Raw genomic sequence first — 23430 nt, 5'->3', positions numbered from 1 at the left:
GACATGTTTAGTGACAATTTAGACATGTTGGCAAACTGCCAACGAGGTTCGCGGTGCGCGTACGTATACAATATATGACAATGCGATAGTGAAACCCACTACTTTTCACAACCACTGTCAAAACGCCTGCTCGTAATTTAAGCAATAAAAATGTCAAATCAGATATCATTCAAGTTTATAAATATAATTCTCTTACTTTATAATGTAAAAGCATTAATCAATTAAACTTATAAAAGATAGTTTTTGAAGTTTATTAATTGGATATTTGGTCATTTAAAGCTAACACAATTAGTAATGTAGTTAGGCGTCATGATTATTCCCCTTTCTTCTTTTTCTTATGCTTCGATATTTTTGGTGTTATTGCAGATTCGTGCTTTTTACGTAATGATAACTATAGTTTCTTCAATGCATGGCATAGCAAACTGTAGCAGAAGCGCCATGTATTTTCCAGACTTTTCTTCTACCAAATATTGAGTCTTCATTGTCAAATGTTCTAACCAAATATTAAAAGTCTTCATCCAAATGTTCTATCTAAATGTAAAAAGTTTTCTGGCACAGTTGTTAATCCAAAATTAAAACTGAAATTCATTCGTCGGCTGTTGCGTTCACGTAGAATAATTTTATGCTTTAAATAGCTTACAGATGATGAAAAGTGAACACGTATCCTAGCTCAAAAAAAAGTGTGCATTGTTCTTTAGTATACATCAAAGAAACTGCAATGAAAATATCTTATTTGAACTTAAAAATGATATTACTCTTGATTCTTCGATGAATAACACGGTTATGCTTTGATTGTTAATAAATAATAGACTGAACATTAAAATACCGCTTTTGGGATACAGTATATTCAAAATTAGAGACAAAAATTTAAAGTGCACAATCCTATGTATATTCATTAAGCGTATAATAAATAAATACATCCGAATCCTTCAATAAAGAATACTACCGTTATGATGAAAGACATCACGTGAAAGAGTTAAGGCTGCACTGAAAATAGAGAAGACAATTACGCTATGGCATTTTCTTCCGCTCTGTTGCCAGGAAAGCAATGAAAAATGTTTCTCTAACGAAACTACTCAGACCATAATGGCAGAAAACGTCAGGATCCTGTTTGGCGCTGGATCAAATATGATGCAATAAGAATTTCCTCAGGAACTAACGAATCGAGGAACTACACGCGTTGCAGACTCAGTATGCGGGACTGCAGGTATGTTCTTTTCGCGCACTGGTTAACACAACGAAAAATCAGGCGTAAAGGAAGAAAAAGAGAAAGTCTGGTGTTTCACGCAAGTATGATTCGACTTTCCTTGGAGATACACATGCACATTAAAATCACAGACAGTAAACAGAATTTATGTTTTAATAGTAAATTCCTTATGCAAGAGCAGATTAACAGTTTTGCCGTGAATATTCGCCCAATACGAACATTTATTAAATTTAATTTTTTTTCAGATTTTTACGTAATAATTTATTTTAGTATTTTATATAACAATAGATTTTAAAAAGTAACTGATTTTTAAAATAATTTATCTTCAGCAAAAAATATATATTATCAGTTAATACAAATAGACATCTGCAAGTATTTTTGATTTAAGTTTCCTACGTGTATTAGCCGCAGAAAGAATAATAATTCAATTAAAATTTTTTTTAAAAATTACTTGACGTTCTGCATATCACATTTATGAATATGTACAGATGAATCCATAAGTGAAAATGAATGTGAAAATTTTTCAAAAAAAGAAAACAAAAATGCACGGCAAGTGGAATTTAACACATAAGAATTTCGATACGTTTTTTCATGCGTCAAATTTTTGATTTTCGAAATTTCTTTTTATTTCTTCAGTTTCCACTTATCGACTTAGACTGTAATCAGGTACAAAGACTATTTTCCCCTTATGGAAGTCCTATTTTTCCTGTTCACAACACGGAGAGAGAGAGAGAGAAAAGAGAAACTGCTAAACCTGTAACTTAATTTGGCATGCAAATAATTAAAAATCTCGGAAATACAGCAGTGAAGAAGGTTCGTCATGAGCAGTTCATATGATGGCTGTGCTTAAGTTCACACATATTCTATACATATTTTTTCATGGAAATGACATTTACAAGAAATGATTGAATTATTTGAAAGAATACATTTAAATCACCTGCTCCCCCTAAAAACGTTCTTCCCAGCATAGGATTGCTTTCTAAGATGGCATCCAAACAATAAACATGGAAGATTTCTCAAAAAATCAAGTTTTTTTTATTTCTTTCACTAAAGGTTAATATTATATATCAGTTATTTATAATTCAAAGAGGATTATTTTGTTACTCTGTTTTTATCAAAATTTCAATTATTTATTACTCTGTTTTTCCGAAATTTCAATAATCATTTATATCATATAATGATATATCTTACTTTAACTAAACTTCAATCAACTACAGTCAAGTTGATAATATTTACTCAACACGCATGCGCTTACACTCGATAAACACATAAAGTAAAACAAACAGAAAAATATTCAATTAACTGTATTTTTAACACATCTAACTTTATATTTCATTTTGAATGGATTATTTGTAAAAATTGAGGAATTAAAATTTCACGAAGAAATCTTATGAATGAGAACAATAAGTCCAAATGTAATACACATTTCCTTTCATATTTAAAGCTCAAATTTATCTTTATTTATTGAAACTTAGATTTATTTAATTTTATGAACGCGCATAAAAATGCTTTGTATGTGAAGGTAGGAACACAATTAATTTTTTAAGTAAATCGGAGACAAATAATAACCCCCCCCCAAAAAAAAAAATCAGACACGTAAAAAATTTTGAAGGAGAAAACATTCCAAATAAACCCTCCTTTGGCAATGTGGTGATGTTAAGGACGAGGCTCCTTAACATCACCACGAAGGGCTCCCGTTAAGGATGAAGACTGTCCTCCAACTCAAAAGTATTTTCTCCCTCGTTTCTGTATGCCTTCGTGGTGTAATTGGAAGCGAACTCTACGCGTAATCGAGAGGTCCAGGGTTGAAGTTCTGGAGAGGACATTAAAAATTTTTCCCGTCTCTTCCTTCCCCCCCAAAAAAAAACTAATGTCTTTACAAGCGGCGCACGAAATAAAAAGGTGGTGGACGATAATTCGCCACCACTAGGATCTGGCGACTGGGTGCCCTAATCCCCAGTCGCCACTTAAAAGGGGGAGTATATAAGGTATTTTCTCTTTCGTTTTTGCATGTTTTTGTGGTATAATTGGAAGTATACTCGAAGCGTATCCAAAACATCTAGGGTTCGAGTCCCGGCAAGGGCACTGCACATTTTTCCCGTCTCCTGCTTAATGATTCTACAAATTTTTTAATCCTAATTTTCCATCACATAAAAATAAGACAGAATTTCTTATATCGAAAATACTAAATTTAATAAGCTACTTTTTGTTTCAGGGCATGCGTTTTGTGTAAATATTACCAGTACCACTATGACTGGTATTTCTGAAAAGCACAGAGAGCCATCTGGTGGGAAAGAGGTATGACAAACACAATCCCAGCTCACACTTGTTAAAATATTGCTTCTCTTCATTATTTTAAGTTTTTCGTTGCCTACTTTACTTTGTGAAAGTTATTTAGTACACATATACTATGAAAAGTATAATTTTCAGTTTAAATTTCACATAATAAGCATTACACTTATATAATTCTTTTAGTATTAAATAGTTCCTCCCCCCCCCGAATATCCTTAAATTAAGCAAAAGACAAATCTGATTATTTTACGCCAAAGTGATGACAAGAGAATACTACTTCGAAATGACACTGACAACCAACACTAAATAAACTTCCTCCTAGAGCATATTTCTCCACAACCGTCCCAATGACGTCAATATTACGAACAAGTCATGGCTGAAAAAATAATACAAATGAATTTTAACCGCCAATGCTGAGTTATGCAATGTAATTCTGAACAAACTCCGCGGTCACGCGCACAATACAAACATGAATGTCTTTAAATCACATATTTTTAATGCTTTTTTATCATCACATAAAAGCACGATTACACGCAAATTCAAAAGCTTTCGAATGTATCTAAAACATGACGAAATCAAAAGTATACAAGGTGAAAACCCTGTCACATGTAATTCGATTGAACAGATTTATTTCATTATAAGTACGCACATTATGGTTAGCTATCTAAGAAAAGGAACGCCTTCATGGAAAACATTTTGAAGGGAGCGTTACTTACATTCCAAATGGAAACAGCTAATGAAATTCTATGAAGCAGTTCTGTCATTGAATGGAAAGGAAGCAAGGCGAGTTATAATTTGCGACGGGATGTATTAGTTAAATTAGCGACGGGATGTATTTCTCAAGAAACACTAATCAATTTCGTAGCTTTAGCCTATCGGCTATTGGTAGGATGTCAGAGGAGAAAAACCGAAATGCGCTCATGCCCATAAATTAAGGATAATTCAGAATCACATGGAAATCGAACTCCAAAGTAAAAATTTCACCTGTAGAATTATCGCACATGTCTTCAAGAATAATGGGCAAATTACAGGAAGCCGTCAGATGACGCCGATAATACGTCACCATGACGAAAGTGTAAAAGAAGTGTCTGTAAGGAATGATAGCAAAGAAGAAGAATTATTCACAAGCGTTCTGCAAGCCGCTCAGTGCGAAACCGAATACTTATGACACAGAGACGAATGTGGATTATTTGTTAGGCGATAGAATTATGGGCTTCTTGGAATGTGCGCGCACTCACATGGAAGTATGGCTTAGGCTATTCCAAGTTCCTTGGAGTGTCATCTCTAGGCTTAGACAACGATTCCAAAGATGGAAATGTCAGTAGACGTTACAGTACAGGTCGCCCCCCCCCGGAATTATAATGCCGGATGACGACTGGTATTTGGCAGTGACTGCCAAAAGAAGCAGACAGAGCACAACATCAGATCTGTCTCGTCAGCTCTCTTCAGCCAGTTACTACAGTTTCAAGGCAAACCGTGTATAGGCATTTGGGACAGATTGGTCTATAAGCTCGCAGGCCTGTCAGATGTGTTCCGCTTACAGCAACTCACTGTCGCCAGCGGTTAGCCTGGAGTAGAGAACATGCAATGCGGATATCGTCACAGTGACCTTGAATGATGTTTTCAGATTAAAGTTGCAGTCTAATTGCTGATTGTTAAGATTGATTAAGTTGCAGTCCTGCAGTTTGATTCAAGTCAGACTTTCATATGGAGAACTCCAGATCCCCGCTAACACCAAAACATCATTATTGAACGACACCATTACGGTGGTGGCAAGATTGCTCGTTTGAGCTGGAACTATACTGGGCTCCAAAACAGAGCTGCATGTTCAGATCGGAACCATGACAGGCCAAATTTATCGGGACATCATTCTGGAACAACATGTATGTTTATTTAGAAGTATCATGAGAGCAGAATTTGTGTTTATGGATGACCGTGCAAACATTGTAAAGGAATGCCTTTAATCTGATTATATCACACGTATTTATTTTATTAATCACAAAAACAACAGGATTGATTAACGTTTAAAATAATCTGTAATGAAATCTACCACATCATTTTTAATTTTTCCTATTTCATAAACTTATATTACATACCATATTTTCCGGCATATAACAAGCACCTATTTTCAAACTACATTTTTTAATTTTTAGGTATATTCGCCATATACCGCGCACCCTTTTGCCAAATACATCGTAGCAGTCTAGAAATAGTATGTGAATGAATAATAAAGCATGGAATGAAATTAAAGCCGACATAATTCAAGAGTCACTTAAAAAAATGTAGGATATCTAACGATACAGGTGAAACAGAAGATCATTATTTATTTATGTATCAGAGTAGTGCGATGGTGAAGATGATATAGAATTCGACGACGTGCCTGAAGATATAACGGAAGGTAAATATGACGAGCTTTTCCCGTTATCCCAATTTTTTTCATTATTGGGTTTAACATTTCGGGTTTAACGGGAAGTTTTAAATCTTTTAATTTTTATATCCGGCGTATAAAGAGCATCCGTAAATCTCGACTTTATTTTTTGTATTAAAAGCGCGCGTTAAATTCTTCACTCTCCTTCAAAGCAGAAAAGAAATATTAATTAGGTGATTAAGTAGAATTTTTTAAAACTAGCCGCATTTTTATACGCTTTTATTTCACAGACTCATGATGCATGCCGCTATGGTCAAAACTTTGGCAACCGTTTCTAAACTATTAAGCTATTGCGCTCAAATTTTGCACACATACTCAATTGTGGATAATATTACAATATGATGCAGTTCCGTCCCCCCCCCCAAAAGAATTGATTTAGGGTTTTTTTAGTCCAAAGGGATTTGAATCCCGAAGGACTATTAGTTTCGTTTTGGCATTTTGCGTCGGACTCATAAATGTCGGTTCACTTTTCAAACTGTTGCCACAAAATGTTAGAGTCCTGCATTATATTTGAAGAAATTAAATAATGAAAAATCTGCATAAATGTATGTATATTTCTCGTATTGTGATAAAACAACGGTACATAGAGTCATCGAATTTTGAATAACGTAATCCTCCAACGAATATGAGCATGTGGAAGACCAAATTTGAAACTTGAAATTTGTTTTATGATCGATTTCCTATTTTTTTAAAACTTTGACGAATTTTTGATTAACAAACTCAAGGATTTCAAAGCGAGCAATGGCAACGTTGTGCAGAAAAAACATTTTTATCTCCAGCGCGTGAGTCTCTGTATCGGAAATTCTAAAGATATGCTCGTTTTAAAACTATTTTGCGATATTGCTGTTGCACTGGATCTTATGGTTTAAGTGCGAGGAACATGATATTTAATAAAGAAAGGTAACACACAAAATGTTAAAAAACGCCCCTTTGGACGTAATTTAAAATCTGAAACATTTCAGTTTTTTTTTTTTTTTTTTTTTTTTTTTTTTTTTCATGTTGAAGCTATTTTCGCTCATATTTTCATTTAACAAAAACTCTAAAATTTGACTATTTGCGCCACAGGATGGGGGGAAAGAATATCTTGAATGAACTTGTTTCACAAGAAAATAGTAAAGTTAAATTCAATTTTAATAATTCTCTTGCGCCATTGCTGCAAGGAATGAAATTTGAATTTAAGAAATATTCTCTATTTGTATAAAGCAAATATAAAATTAAACCTTTAAATTAAGAAATTTTAAATTTAATTAAATTAAAAATTATTAAATAATTTTAAATTTAATTAAAATTTAACATTTAATTCAGAAATTTTAATTTCAAAGAAATAAAAATAAATTGTTCCGTTGATCTACCCTTCATTCTACCCTGGCCTACCCTTCATTTCAAGACCAAAAATTCATTAATTAATGCTGTGTAAAAAACTTTTATAATTTATTTTAATCTATGATGTTTTAGATTTTGTTAGTTTAGCCATTTACGATGAACTCTCTAGTATTAAACATATGTTAATAGATGAATTCATTGAAAAAAAATCAAAATCATAGTTTCAAATTTGTTTTCGGCTTAAACACATTTTCCCAATTTTCTTCAAGGGCACCTTTCGCTCTCCCCCCCTCCCATTAATTTTCGCTTGTTATAACAAGTTTTACAAACAGAACACTATTGGAGGCAGGGAAAATTCTCAGAAAATTCATACTTCACCTCCAAATTACCTATTACAAGTAACAATAATAATAATAATTAACAATTAATAAAAACAGCTACATTTTTTTAATATTTTTTTAAATGCGAAAAAAAAAAAAAACCTCCAGCCTAGTAATATTTTATAAATGTAGAAAATCTTTATGCATGTATGAATTGATGATGATTCTTTTTCCTCCCATCAAACCTTTTAATGTTTAAAATTTTAACTGCTTTATTTTTCGCATTTTCTAGTCCTAAATATTTATAAAACGTATATAATTCCAAAACAAAATTCAAACAGTGTAGGCTTAATTTCCTATTTTTATTGATTAACTAATTTGATTACTCGTGCGATGGTCTTATATTTTTTTCTTGCATTTTTGCTGATACCATGTGTACAAACAAAAATACATACATACACAGACCGACCAAAAAGTCTGTTCTTTAAAAGACTGTTTACTGCTAGACACTGCAAACAAGGAAGTAAAAAGTTCCCTTCTGACAATCGAAAACTGCAAAAAAGAGGTCAAAGATCTGGTTCCATCGCATATCTTTTTACTATAACGTCAAAAGTGAAAAGTCCCCCCCCACGCAGTTAATGACGTCATTTGCCAACTTTTAGAGGACACACACACAACTTGAGAACCAGTTAACCCATTTTCCATGCAGAGGGCAAATGTCGAAGATGTTCTCGCATAAGCGTATGTAAAACAGTTTTAAAAAGAACAGAGAAAAGCTAGAAAGAACAGGAAGCTGTCTATCTAGTTTTTATTTAAAGGGCACCCACGCTTTTATTATTCCTGATATAAAACTGTAAATTAATTTTTTAAAGAGAATTACTTAATCTCTTATTTCCATGAAACTTATTTTTGTCCTTTCAGTTCGTTAATGATATTATGAGTTTTAAATAACAGCTTATTTTATAAAAATTTATATTGTACTTTTTATCTTTTCAGTCTTCAATCGCATGTTTTCAATCAAATTATTCAACTGGAATCACTTTACAACAATAAATAATTACTCCTATTTTCAACAGTTATACTGCGTTAAACAGTCGCAAAAAACACAGCAATTTTCGAAAATTCGCCCGAAAATTGGAAGCAAGGTTAGAGGATTTAAATAAACTTCATCTGAAAGATTTTTTCCCGTCAGTAAAATTTTAAGTGTTTTAGTTTATTCATTAAACAACATTAAGAGAAAAAATTGTTTGAACATTAAATTTTAAAAAAAAAAAATCTAAACTGAATTTTGAAAAAATTGCTTTAACACATTGCATTGTCATTCACAAAGAGAGTACGTGCAAGATTCGAGCTTGATAGCTCATCAAGTACAGTAATTTAAAAATCAATGACAGTTGTTTTGACCATAGCGACAAATACTCTGAGTGAGTTAAATAAGAACTTATAAAAAAGACGAAAAACGTAAAGGATTATTTTTATGCAGTGATCATTATTTGCAAGCATTATGTTTTATTTTACTATTTATTTTAAGTCTGCTTATGAACGCACAGAACCGCGCATGAGTGTACATGTTACCGTGAAAGACCGAAATTGGAGAATGTCAACATTCACCAAATACGTCGGTGAAAGATCGAATATTTCTTTACATTCTTGTACATTCGGACCCTCACCGGTGTATGTCGACAATCACAGATATGCTCTGGTGTAGGTCCAAAAGAGAGGAGTATATGTACACGCTGCTATTCCAAAAGGAAATGTTCCACAAATAAATGCAGTTGTAAAAGCAAGGGCCTCTTGTGCAATTCAAAATGTCATAATAGTTTAAGTTGTTGCAATAAATAAGATTTGAATCACATAATTTGGTAAGTTTATAACTTCTATTATTTTCCTTTCTCATTTTGAATGTACTGTGTGTTTTAAGTTCTTATTCTGAGTCCCAAGTGCGTTTTTTCGAGAATGAATTACGGAGAAGGAACTATAATATTCTTATATGTTCAACATTCACCATTAATACATGGTGAATGTCGACATTCACCGGTGTAAGTCAGAAATAAGAGTATTTGGAAAATATTTCGGACATACGCTGGTGTGCAAAAATTAAGGACGAGACGGTTTTTTTCAATATAACTTTGTACAAAAGCTTTCCAAATCAACACATTTAATACTGTAAGATCCCCAATACGTAAGCACATGAGTAATGTAAGCAACACTTACTAAAAAAGAAATCAGAGGGATAAAAAGAAGCTTTATTGAAAAAGTAGCATGGAGCGCAATGCGACTGAAGGCCGAAACATCCCTGTGATGGCTGTCCTGCAAAAGACATCCGGTCTTTAATAGGGGATATGATCTCCCCTGCCTGCTAGGCAGGTTTCACAGCGTCTGCCCATGCTGAGAATGAGGGTGTCAATGAGTTGTTGAGGCATTGCTGCCCATTCTTCTTGCAGCGCCAATCGAAGCTCCGGAATCGTTACTGGTGGTAAGGTACGAGCTGCCAAGCGTCTGCCTAGAAAATCCCATACATGCTCGATGGGCTTGAGATCCGGAGATCGTGCCGGCCAATCCATACGTTCAATATCCTCACTCTCTAAGAGCAGTTCGGCAGCTACTGTGCGATGACATGGTGCATTGTCGTCCATGAAAAGGAACTGCGGACCCATAGCGCCTCTAAAAAGACGCACATATGGAAGAAGAATCTCGTTACAATAACGGGTCCCGTTGACTGAACCTGCGTCGAAGATGTGAAGGTCTGTACGACTACCAAGCATGATGCCTCCCCAAACGAGAACACCGCCACCTCCATACCTGTCCCTTTCAATGATGTTCGAGGGATGATTGCGGCTTCCCCGCTCTCTCCAGATGAGTATGCGATGAGAATCGCTACTCAGACTGAATCTGCTCTCATCTGTAAAGAGTACTCGTCCTCATTCATTGTCTCTCCAATTCCGATGTTCCCGGCACCACAGAGAACGCCTTCTCCGATGGGAACGCCTTAGAGGTACACACCGTACAGGGCGTCGTGCAAACAGACCACGACCGTGCAGTCTTCTGGCCACGGTAAAACGCGATATCGGTCGTCCAGTCGCTTGTGTCGTGTGTCTAGCGATTTCTCCCGCTGTCTGCCGCCTGTTTCTTCTGGCCTGTAAGGCAATATACCGGTCATCTGCGGGTGTGGTTCCTCGTGGACAACCACTACTAAACCCCCGGATAGCTGTTCCTGTAGTTTGAAATTGTCTCCAAAGTCGTGAAACGATGCTGTGAGCAATTCCGAACTCTGCAGCCACACTTGTCACACTGCGGCCTTCCTCCAACTTCCCAATGATTCGACCTCGGGTAAAAGCATCCAGATGTCGTCCAACAGATTGATTATTCGCCATTTCTCGCTGAGGCAGCAACTCGGTGTGATTTTAACTGCTATACGGCGTGCAATCTCTTTGCCAGAAATACTGATCTTACACCGACAACATGCTTTATACTACTCAGACACTCCCCCATTACGTCTACCTGCATACCTGCGCATGTGCTACCGTACATCACCTTACTTAATCTCCTGATTGGTCTTTCTGTCCGCTCTGCCTCTGCGTTCAGCTGATATGCTAAATTTTCGACTTCGTCCTTAATTTTTACGCACCAGTGTACACCAAGCGACTATGTGAATCTTGACATTCACCAGTGAAAGTCGACATTCTCCTGATTTCGGTCTTTCACCGCAACATATGTTCAATACGTTGTGGCAAGACAATTTAAATTAAATCTGCATTTCGAATGTGCTGTTGCGCTGTATTATTTAATTTAAATATTTATTTATATGGCGATATATATGGCACAGAAAATGCTAACATTATGTAGCCGCTACGGAAATACAAGAACCTCATGATACAATGATCAAACTTTTACTAGATATCACCAATCATAAGAATGGTAGCCAATGTGTATCATAACAAGGATAACAAGGAGAAAATGATCGTAGAGCATGGATTAAGCTCACTGCCCGACTAAGCAGAAGAAAATAATATAGGGCTAAGATAGTGCAGACGCTGTCTTTGATAGAAAAAGAAGATAACCTACTGCATACACCGTCGAAACAGTCAATGCGTACAAAGACTGGAAAACTGATACATCAAAAACAACAAACTGGAATACTGTTTCCGAGCATAATCAGGAGATACTAAAATCAGTACAGAATAATAAAAGTATATCAGCAGGCTAATACCGCAAAAAACGTTTGTTCTTTCCTTAAAGAGTCCATTTCTCAATTCTTATATTAAAACGAACATGGACGATACACGCAATGGCTAAGCTCTTTGTTCAAAAGCTAAGCTCTTTGTTTGCTCTTTGTTACGTCTGATCCCTCTAAGGTGACCAGACGTCCCGCTTTTGGTGGTTCAGTCCCGACTTTTAACAATTTGTCCCACGTCCCGCAGCGGTTTAAAAAAGTCCCGACTTTTTGGAAAGAATGCACGACAAGCTAGGGAACGGCCAGAGAATGCACTTTTCGGCGGCCATGTGGCTACTTCGCCAGAATACGAGTCTCGTATTATTTTTGTTAATTTTATAATGTTAAATTTTAATAATAAATAATTGTTGACGACTGATTATCGAGAACTGCTTATCAAAGTTCGCATTGTTGATCAGTTGTTAGAATTCGACCAGCATTGTTTGGCACTTTTTGGCATTTGCAATGACGAAAAACTGTCTCTCAGATAATACACATCGTACTGCGTGCTAGTTGAGCAAGTGATGACAACAAATCAGCTATTCAGATAATTTAGGTACGTAATTTATTTATTTCTTAGCAGACAGTACTGTTATTATATTTTATAACGACTCCCTTAAAAATATTTGATCATATGGCGCCTCCCTTCCATTTTATAAAATACTACAAACACAAAAAATTTTAGTACTAAAAAATTTATTACGATACACTCTTATACACAAGAAAAAACGAATAACAATATTTTATTAGTATCGCTTAATGAGATGGATGTGCTTGCCTATTAGCGTGAAATTTATCAAATCTCGGTGTCATTTGATGAGATAGCTACACGAAGCTCCTTTTCTACAACCAAACGAGCACGATATTTCGATTTTATTGCAGCTAATGCAGAAAATCCTGCTTCGTATAAAAAAAGATGTTGCGAGAGGCAGCAATACTTTTAAAGCTTTATTTGACAAAATATTATATTCACTCTTAATATCTAGCCAAAGTTGAATCAGAGATACATTCTGAAATTTTTGTTTTAAAGAAGTATCACAAAATAGTTCAATCAAGTTTTCTTTCTCAATACTTGTTAATTCAAATTCGTCATCTTCTTCGTCGATAAATGGGTTCTGTATCGACGCATATTTTCTAAAATCAAGATCATCAAAATAATTCGAAAAATGAATTAAAAAACCATCCAAGTGCTCAACAAATAGATTTTTGTTTGCTTCTATATTAACTTGGGAGCATAAATTTAAAAGTGGAAACATGTCGAACCTATTTTTTTCCGAATTTGTCTTCCATATCTCCATTTTTTTAATGAATGCTTTCACTTTATCTTTTTGAATCAATAAATACATTTGTGGCCCTTGCATCGATTTATTCAAAACACTCAATTTTCCAAAAATTTACACCAAATAGGTAAGTTTAATAATAAAATTATCATCGCTAAACATATTTGCATTCTCATTATGATTTTCTTCGAGAATAATTGCCATTTCTTCTCAAGTTCAAGTACCCTCTGAATCACTTTTGCACTAGATAGCCAGCGTACTTCACAATAATACAAAAGTGAGGTGTAAGCAGCTTCCATATCTTCACACAGCTTTGCAAATAGCCTAACTTTTAATGGACTGTTTTTTATGTAGTTTACAACTTCCGTTACTTTTGTAAAAGTTCCTCACTCATATTTTTTGATACGAGAGCTGCTCTGTGGAGCATGCAGTGCGTCCAGAGAACATCGGGTGTTTTCCTTTTAATTAGTGCTTGAAGGCCAGTTTTGTGTCCTGACATTGACTGTGCACCGTCTGTACAAAGCCCAATGCAATTATTCCCCAATATGCCGTTCTCATCAAAAAAATTGTCGATTATATTAAAAATTTCACTGATGTGGCTTTGCCAGGAATGGGTTTGCAGAATAATATATCTTCAATTATATTATTCTTTTCAACATATCGAACATATGCAATTAAATATGCGTCTTCGGCTATATCGGTTGCTTCATCTACTTGTAAGGCGAATTTTGAAGTGCGCATCTGAGAGACTAATTGATTGAAAAGATCGTCAGATATATCATCGATTCTTCTGGAAACAGTGTTATCAGCAAGCGGTATTCTTGTAAATCCGAACGATAAATAAGGACGAATCGTATTTTCTTGTCTTGGGAATTCTCCCTTCCTGACTCCTACTACTTGTGCCAACATCAGATTCTTCATTATTAGAGGATTTTCTCTTATAACCAGTCAAAAACTTATCCATTTCTCTAAAAATATTAGGATAATTAATTTATTGTTCTTAAAAAATTAAACTTAATTAAATTACTTACTATTGTGATCAGTGAGTAATTAGGTACGTCAAAATAAAATAAGAAACACAATCTAACACTGCTGAGCTAAACTGAAGTCGATATTGTCTCGATTTTTAGAGAGTTACTGGTTGGCAGAGCAGCATAGTAGTTAATATGTACCTATATGTATGTTACGTATTGTATTAGCAGCACGTGCACCAATCCTGGCTAATATTAGCGCCTCCCCTTAGACTAGTCCTCGCCTCTCTAGGAAGGCGCGCCTCTCAGTTTGGAAAACGCTGCTATAGATAGACAGTTAAAATAATGAGTTTTGGGACTTTCAGAAGACTTCAAAATGCACAACTGAAAAATTCGAAAGTCGCTAAGCTCGCGTCAAGCAACCAAAATATAAAATAATGAGTGAACATATTGTTGCGTGCGTACGGGTTCGTTATGAAATGAATGCACAAGTCCGATGAAAAATGAACAAAAATTTATTATTATCACAACAAAAATGCTTAAATTTTCTCAAATTATCATGCAGTATTACAATATCTCACAGTAGTTATCTTTTAACTACTCAAATGTTCAATAAAACGTGATTCAAAACAGCTAAAGAACGCTAATCCGCGAATTCGCTATAATCAACAAGAACAGTTTTCTAAACAACAACAAATTAAGCAACTACAACGAACTGAGATGTTTTCCTCCTTTTATAATATTTTAAAATCACGCGCTAGAATTTTCTGGTACTTTCTCGAAATCAAAAAGACATATTTATTTATTTAATGCACGCGCTCTTGTATTTTCAATTTTCCGGCTTAGTTTTCTTTTAATATTCGTCACGCGCTGCACTGCGCGAGAAATAAAACCATTTAATTTATAATTGAACTAACATAAGCTTTTTGAATACCAAATTCGTAACACTGTCCCTTTCCCAAGGACTGCAAGTTCCGGGCACTACAATCCCTGGACAGGAAGCTAAACTTACAACTGTGGCATAAATGCATTAATAAGCATTACATTACAATAATAAACAACATGAACAATAAATGCAATAAATAAAACAAATCAAATGCTATCAAATACAAATCAAATACTAAATACAAATCAAATCAAATACACATTTAAAAACAAAAAGGACCATGGTCTTATACTATTTACAAATATTTACATTATGTACTATGGCTATAGTAACGAGCTAACCTGTCGTAATGAACGACTTTAGGTTTAGAGTTCGAAGACTTACGGATCCGAACCACGTCGTCATTCAGTCTGTTCAGCACTGTATATGGACCATCCGAAGGTGACTGTAATTTAGGACTAAGTCCTTTTCGTTGAATCGGCTTCCACAACCACACCTTGTCTCCTTTGTTGGATCTATGTCTAGTAGCTCTCGTGTCGTATCTGGTCTTTGCTTTCTCCGTCGCCAAGTTCACTCGCTTTCGTGCGAAACGGGGCAACACTTCAAAACGGGCCTGGACATCTTGGATGTGTTCCTCAGGCGATGAAGGCGCATCCGTACGGCGATCAAACAGGCGGTCACAAGGCAGACGAAGGTCTCGACCGAAGAGCATCTGGGCTGGAGAAGAGCTGGTAGTCTTGCGTTTCTTTTCGACCCTAGTATGATTTCGGCAGCTTCCCGAGCTGGATCTTTCGGACAAGGCGTCGGCATTTCCAAGCGAGGATTCCTTTTGAGGATGGATCGTCATGTCTTCAGATGCTGAGAACAGCTTATTGTTTTTGAAATCTAAGGAAAAATTGTATTTCCTTAAAAAGTCCAATCCGAGTATGCATGGATCTGTAATATCCGCCACATATGCCGTGTGATGGTAGGCGGCACTTCCAAACGTGATGTTTATGTTTAACTTCCCAGCTATCTCGATCTTGTCACCAGACGCAGTCTGAAGGGTAACACAGGATGGCGTCCAAATAAGTTTATCTTTAAACTGTTCAGCTAAATCTTTCCTAATGATGGTAACATTAGCTCCTGTGTCAATGATCATACTGCAAGGAACTCCATCGATATGCCCATTGATGGACAGTCCGTTACTGTTGCCACTCACTATATGAATTTTAAGGGCTTTAAAACAAGTTTTTTCATTATCTGGCAACCTCCGTTCCTCGATATGGTCACTAATTTGTTTACTGCGTCGTTGCTGGGAAATGGTCTTATTTTCCGTACCTCGGGGTGTCCTGCAGTTTCTTCGTATGTGGCCTTCAACTCCGCAGTTCCAGCACTTTAGAACTAGTTTCTTTTCACTTCTGTTCCGTCTCAAGCCACTGACTTGTCTGGTAAAATCATCTGCTTTATATTCGCCCCACGTTCTGCAATTCCGTCTTAGGTGACCTTCACTACCACATCTCCAACACCTTAGAGCCACTTTCTTCTCGCTCCTACTCCGTATCAAAGCGTCGAATTGTCTGGCTAAATCATCTAAACGAGCCATCAGTTGATCTACTGGCTCATGGACTCGCACAGCTCTAACTGGGTAGCGATCTCTACTAGTTGCTTGCTAGGCTGCCTCGAACTTCATGGCGTACAACAGAGCGCTTTTTACGTCCTTTACATCTGCCATTCGAACAGCTTTCTGTATTTCAGGATCCCGGATGCCGTCGATGAAATATTGCAGCGACAGGATTTCCCTCGTTTCTCTCGGGCACTCCGTAAAGGCGAGGTGGGACAGCCTTTCAACATCCGTGGCAAGTTCCTAGAGTGATTCGGTGGGCTTCTGTTGACGGGATTTTAATTGAAGCTTGCTGTAGTCTTTTAAACATTTCTCGCCAAAGCGCAGCTCCAATGCGCCGGATAGAGCTTCGAAGTCAAGTCTTTGGTTTTCGGGAAGCGTCTGCAGTATATCCGCTGCGTCTGCTCGCAGAGAAGCGGCTAGATGACAGGCCTTAGCTTGGGAATCCCATTCATTCGCATCCGCAACTATAGAAAATTGGGTCTTATACACTTGCCAGGATGTCTTCCCATCATATGTGGATAGCTTCAGAGGTGGACGAGCAGGCATCGGTCAGAATTTAAAATCATCACTCCTGCTCCCTGCCGTCGCTACGAATTTCTTTAAAGTATCGACTTCTTTCGCAACGGCTGAAACCCTATCATCAATTTGTTGCTCGACGGTAGAAACTCGCTCTTCTATATGTTCTTTTACAGAAGAAACTCTTTCTTCTATTTCTTCTTTCACCGAAGAAACTCTTTCTTCAATTTGAACTTTTACGGAAGAAACTTATTCTTCAATATGCCCAACTTTATTTTCAACCACATCTATTCTGCCTTCCATAGCATCGATTTGGTTTCTATTATGCAGGCAATTTCTCTTTTCATTTCGTATTGACTTTCTTCAATCTTTACTTGTACGGATTTTATTTCTTCTTTAACAGATTCCTTAACAACTTTTATTTCGTCTTTAAACGTTAATTGACCAGCTTCCAACTTTTTCTGACCAGCTTCCATCTTTTCCTGACCAAATTTCATCTCATCTTTCATTTCTTCTTTAAATGCAGCAAAGGCTGATATCAGCTGTCTTAACTGCTCTTCCATCGCTCTTGTAAATGGCATTCAAATCCCACTTCTGACACCAAAAATTGTTGCGTGCGTACGGGTTCGTTATGAAATGAATGCACAAGTCCGATGAAAAATGAACAAAAATTTATTATTATCACAACAAAAATGCTTAAATTTTCTCAAATTATCATGCAGTATTACAATATCTCACAGTAGTTATCTTTTAACTACTCAAATGTTCAATAGAACGTAATTCAAAACAGCTAAAGAACGCTAATCCGCGAATTCGCTACAATCAACAAAAGCAGTTTTCTAAACAACAAACTAAGCAACTCCTACAAACTGAGATGTTTTCCTCCTTTTATAATATTTTAAAATCACGCGCTAGAATTTTCCAGTACTTTCTCGAAACCAAAAAGAGTTATTTATTTATTTAATGCACGCGCTCTTGTATTTTCAATTTTCCAGCTTAGCTTTCTTTTAATATTCGTCACGCGCTGCACTGCGCGAGAAATAAAACCATTTAATTTATAATTGAATTAACATTAGCTTTTTAAATACCAAATTCGTAACAATATAAAAAGCAAACAAATTGTTACGGATTTTGTATTTAGTTAACTATTTTTAGTAGAATTGTAATTAAAATTATTTTATTTCCCCGTGCAATGCAGCGCGTGGCGAGTAAAGAGCTACGCCGAAAAAGTAAAAATACAGGAGCACGCGCATTTAATAAATAGATATCCTGTAATTTATATTTAAATTGAATAAATGCGATTGTGTTGTTAGCTGCAACTGTAATTCGACTCTTTTGCTTTCCAGAAACCTCGAGAAAATACCAGAAGCTTCTCGTGACTGATTAAAAGGCTTTAAAAAGGCGTAGAAAAACATCTCAGTTCAGTTGTTTTAGTGAGCTGTAGCTGTTTACTAAGCTGCTGTAATTTTGAGATCGGATTAGCTTTCTCTGCGCTTTGAATTGTGTTCTATTTAAAGTTTTAGTAGTTTAAAATATAACTATTGTGCGATATTGTACGAATATCAGTGAGTAAAAATTTCAGCATTTGGTTTTATTTCTTGTGATAAGAATAAATTTTATTGACTTTTTATCGGACTTGCACATTCAATTTATTAAGAACCATTACGAACGCAACAATATTATGGCTGCCAATACACACAAATTTAAAACTGAAGGTTTAATAGAACTGACGAAAATTTAATCCTTGGAAAAAACAGGTCAAAGTACAAGAAATTCTGGAAATCATTTTACTGTTGAAAGACGCGTCATATTCTAGTCATTTTAGCGCAATACAAACACTACTTACTTTAAGTAATAATAAATACACTAATTAGGAATAGAATGCATGAATAAAGTGCAACTGCACTTATTATATATAGATTAAAAAGTTATCGATTTTACACCAAATGCAATTAACGAATTGAAACGGAATACAAACGTTTTTCAAAAATGCCAACAATGTCATCGGCGGCCGAGCGGTAAAACCACTGAACATAGCTAATTCGTCGTGGGTTCAAATCATGGGGAACGAAATGCTGCATGGGACTTTTAGCTCTTTTTCCATGAATAGCAAGAATATGATATATGTTTTCCTTTAAACCTCCTCCCTCTCTTTTAAAATAAGTGTGCTATAAATTTTTCACTGCTAAATTTTATTTTGAAAACATTGCAAGCCACATTTCGATTTTTTTAAAATAGTTTCTTACATTAAGCTGGAATTTTACCACTTTTTTTCCCCTTATAATACCGTGATACTTGAATGACCATCCTCCCCCCAATTCATTATTTGTCGAAAAAGCTGTTAATTAAATTTCAAATGTATCATCTGATTCATCTTCAATTACTGATTCTGACGCTTTAGTTTGCAAAAAAATCCGGTCAGGCTTGGTAAAGGTAAATTGATTTAATGTAATGTGGAAATCCCCGTTAGCAATAAATTCAGTGACTTGGATGCAAATGATAATAATAATGACAATATGGATCAGGGAGAGCTTGAGATTATTGAAATTGAGCCCCCAGAAGTTAAACCTATTATGGTTAAACCGGCAGATAAATTTTCTGATTTTATTAAGAAATTAAAAAACGACTTGAAACTAGAATTTGCGGCTAAAATTAATGGCGAATTCTAGAAGGTTTTCCCGAAAACTGAAAGTGACCATAGGGTAATTACAAGGTACCTGGAAGATAAACCACATGATCACTATTTGATAATCGGTAAAGTGGATAAACCCATTAAAGTTGTTTTCAGGGACCTTCCCATAGATTGTCCCCCCAAGGACGAAATACATGTAGAGGTAGCTGCTCTTGGTTATAAGGTACGCGAAGTTTCGCAAATGCATAACTTAAAAACAACAAAGGTTCCGATGCCGCTATTTCAAGTTCAGTTAGAGAACGTACCAGGGGTGGAGGAAATTCATAATTTAACTTATTTCGTGTGTTTTTATGTTTATGTTACCCCTTATAATTCTGTCGGAAGTGTTGGGCAGCGTCATAACTGCCAGCATTTCCACCATTCATCAGATAACTGTAAACTAAAGCTTCGATGTGTCAAATGCGCGGCGCGCACAAAACTGAAAATTGTAAAGCCAAACGTATAGATAATGTCATGTGCTGTTACTATAAAAAACCAGGGCACACGGACAATTACCGTGGTTGTCCAATGTTTTCCACTGCTAAGAACGTCAAAATAGCACAAAGTAATGAAATAAGCAAAGTTAATGTGTCAGATGAAGGAAAAAAGTAATGTAATACCAGGTAATAAAAGTAATGTAATACCAGGCATTAGCTATGCTAATGCAATTAGTGAGAAGTCTGCTACTGTAAACAATCAATTGTCGGATTACAGTGTTAAAAATGCAACTGCTAGTGGTAGTAGTGGTAGCAGGGGAAAATCTACTGAGGTCGGTCAGAATGTTTTTACTAATATGTTTAAATTTGGACATTTTTAAAGGTTTTTCATTTGCCAATATTATTAAAATTACAGATAAGATGCCTGAGCTTCAAGCTGCAGAGCACACTATTGATAAGATATTATTTTGTTTGAAATATTCGAAAATATTTTTGGTTCTAAATGTGATGCTTAATGTATACGGATCCAACAGAGATATATCTGCTGACAGGAGGAGAGGAGGTGGCACAGCTGTCCTTGTTAAACTCCATTCCTCACTATCAAATAACAATTCCACAGTTTTCAGCCATTGAAGCTACAGCTATTCCTATCAAAACAAACACAAATACAACATACACGTTTGTCTCCACTTACATAGCACCATCAAAACTCCGTACAGCTGTTGAGGCTGATCTCAACATATTACTCGCACTTGGCACACACATAATCGTAGGTGGAGACCTGAAGGCTTGACACCGCGCGTGGAACTGCTATAATTCTAACACAATTCGCAATGTTATATTCAATTTGGCCCACATGGTCCCTTTCCAGATAGCAGCTTCAACTACCCCCACTACTAGATCCACCGATATCTTAGACTTCTTCCTCCTCAAAGACACCAGTGTTCCGCTGGATGTTTCTGTGTTGGACGAATAATCTTCCGACCACAATCCCGTCCGTTTGGTACTGGATATCAGTAGTTATACTACACCAGTCAAAAGAGCCTTTAAATCTGATTGGTAATATTATGCCAAAGCTCTAAACAACATCCAGTACACTATCCCAACAATACAGTCAGGCAATGACATTGATAGTTTAATCAAGGAGTTTACCTGTTCAGAGCAAAATGCTTACAAAAATGCTTAGAGAGAAGTGAAACAGCCTAAATTTGTCAGATCCAAGGAACTTAACCAGCTCATCAAAAACGCAGTGCTGCCAGGAGGCAATTTCAGAGAACCAGATCCAGACAGGGCAAAATAATCTTCAATAGGCTGTGTGACGCAGTCAAGTTTCGCACTAATTATTATCCACAACTCCGCTGGGCTAACTACCTGGAGTCCCTCTCTGCAGATAATAACTCTATATCGTTAAAGGTCAAAAGGTACAAAAAATGCCACAACAACATTCCGCCCTTTAAAGGCCCTCTATTAAATTTAGAACCAATTCAAATAATCGACTGTCGGAAATCAAAAGTGTCGGTTTCGTCTATACATTAAAATATCACACACACACACATATATATATATATATATATATATAATGTTGTATGATCTTAAATTCACTTAGTGCGAAATGGAGTTATTCTACTACTTGCGCAATAGCTGCAAAGTAAGTTAATAATAATTTGTTTACTAAAGAAATATTGATTATATTATAGATGACTATCAGTTGAAGGATTTGTACATAGTGTAATAACAAAGCTGTATATAATGTAAAAAGCTAATTGTCTTCAGACTTATGCTGTTACTAAAAAAATGGGCCTATTTCATAATCTTTAGTCTGTCAAATAGCTCTATGACAATGAAAATTCCTTTTTTCCTTTCTTAAATTCTTAATCGTTTCGACAGGACAAATAGCCAGAAATTAATTAATTTCCATTCACTAGTATTTTCAAAAAAAATTTAACAGATGGTTTCACTCAAATAAGAACTCCACAGCATACATCCCTCAAGAATTCCTAGTCCCACTCATTACCATAAATTACTTCACACAAGTCGTACCGACTGATATAATTCAAAGCCCCTGCTGCCGCTAAAGAATTTTCGGAAACACAATCCTTCTGAGTAAGACGCGAAGAAAACTGCTCACTTCCCACTAGAAAGAACGTAAGTTAATTAATGCTTTTTCTGGCCTTTTATATCTTCATGTACATTCCCTTTCCTTATTATATATATTTTAAATTTAAATTTTTATTTTTTGATTTGTTTTTGCAAAGATTGCATTATATTTCGTAATTTTCTAATGTTTATTTCAATTACTTTGAGTTCTATTTCATAATGCCAATTTCCAATGTTTAATTTTTACAAATAGTTTTGAATTAAAATGCATAAACACGAGGGTGTCGGGGGACAATTACTCGAGTAATTTATCAATTTTACTGCAGAAATTGCTTTTCACTCAAAATTGAATTAGCAAAAATGCTCAATCGGAATGAGTTCTTTGGTGCTCTGCATTGCTTCCTGATCCCTTCAATTCACGGAAATATTTGGCCTCGCTTGAATTGCCGGTTTGGCATCGCCTTATTACTTGAGTAAAGGACGAGACACCTTTGTATTTATTTCTTAATTATTGTTCATTGAACGGGAGTTGGTTTGTTGCCCTTGAAAAGTCAACTAATTTCCGATCAGTGACAATGATTACTTGCTTTTAATTTAATTTCTTTTTAGAACTGAAATTTTGTTATTCATGATTTAATTCAAGTCCCCGTTAAATATTCAAGTTACCTTAAAACAATTTTCGGAATTAAACTTACTAAATATGGATTCACTCTTTTTAGATAATTCTACTAGAATTAATCTTAGGAGATAACAGAATCAATATTTCTTTAGTAAATAAATTATTAATAATTCTGTAAATGCAAAAAATAAGTTAATAATTTTAAAGCCAAAACACTTCAAACGAGTAACAACCCAATTCAAAAAATCAATGAAATTTAAAGAAAAAAGAACATAATAGAAAAGGAATTTAATCAGCTTCAATGACACTTCGTCAGGAGAAGGAACATTATAAAACACACACACACACACACAAAAAAAAAAAAAAAAAAAAAAAAAAAAAATCGAGAATTTTCGCGTATTATGCCGCTGAAAATTGATCAAAAGAATAAATTTAGAACCAATTCATCATAAAGGCTAAAAATCGAAATTCAAATAAATAAATTTTTAAAAAAAATTTAATGTAGAATTAGAATTCTGAAAATATTAAAATTTTTTTGTTTAATACAGTACAAGAAAAACGTAA

General features: G+C 35.3%; 1 protein-coding gene across 3 annotated transcripts in view; it reads right to left on the bottom strand.

The window, feature by feature from the left end:
* Window positions 1-23430, bottom strand: part of LOC118193348 (nucleoside diphosphate phosphatase ENTPD5-like) — a 113764-nt gene that overhangs the window by 78013 nt on the left and 12321 nt on the right. The window contains exon 1 of one of the 3 annotated variants that reach the window (XM_035364422.2): window positions 947-1097. The exons of the other annotated variants lie outside the window; for them this stretch is intronic. The gene's annotated coding sequence lies outside the window, so the exon portion shown is untranslated. Of the gene's footprint in view, window positions 1-946; window positions 1098-23430 lie in introns of those variants that run through there. 3 annotated transcript variants of the gene reach the window in all.

Source organism: Stegodyphus dumicola, chromosome 4, assembly GCF_044657685.1.
Source record: "Stegodyphus dumicola isolate Sdum_Otavi_A_Nest chromosome 4, ASM4465768v1".
Classification (NCBI taxonomy): Eukaryota; Metazoa; Arthropoda; class Arachnida; order Araneae; family Eresidae; genus Stegodyphus; species Stegodyphus dumicola.
Note: the sequence above shows the minus strand (reverse complement) of the source record. Positions and strands in the feature narration are given on the sequence as shown.